Here is a 704-nt window from a genome sequence, read left to right as displayed (position 1 = left end):
TTGAAAATATATATCAGATTCGTGTTCTACACTAAAATACCTCTTATTTGAGCCTCATATTGGAATGTTCAAGAAATACTTCCTATTTGGGAGGTGTTATGGGTGTTGGGGCGGGGTGGACCCAAAGATACTTTTCCCGAACATTGATATCAGATTCGTGCTTTACTTCCAAAAACTTTTCATTTGAGCCCCATATTGCTGTGGTCGCAAATTTGTCCCGTTTGGGGGTTGTTTGACCTCATATTGCAATGGTCAACAAATACTTCCTATTTGGGTGGTGTTGGGGGGTGGGGTGGCCCCATAGACACTTTTCCCAAATGTTATTTTATCAGATTCGTGCTTTACTCCCAAAGACCTTTCATTTGAGCCCCATATGGCTATGGTAGTAAATTTCTCCCCTTTGGGGGATGTTTTTGGGGAGAGGGGGCCCCCAAACACTTGGTCCCATATTTGGATATCCGATTCTAATTCTACACTCAAATACCTTTTATTTAAGCCCCATATTCCCATGGTCAGTAAATAAGTACTGTTTGGGGGGTGTTTTGGGAAGGGGGTGGACCCCCAGAAACGTTGTCCCACATTTAGAGGTTAGATTCGTATTCTGCTCGCAAATACCTTCCATTTGAGTCCCATATTGCCATGATAGGTAAATATGTCCGATTTAGGGGTGTTTTGAGGGTTGGGTGGTGTTGTGGGGGTGGGGT

Source organism: Stomoxys calcitrans, chromosome 2 (genome assembly GCF_963082655.1).
Source record: "Stomoxys calcitrans chromosome 2, idStoCalc2.1, whole genome shotgun sequence".
In the NCBI taxonomy this organism is placed as follows: Eukaryota; Metazoa; Arthropoda; class Insecta; order Diptera; family Muscidae; genus Stomoxys; species Stomoxys calcitrans.
This window is presented reverse-complemented; position numbering follows the sequence as displayed.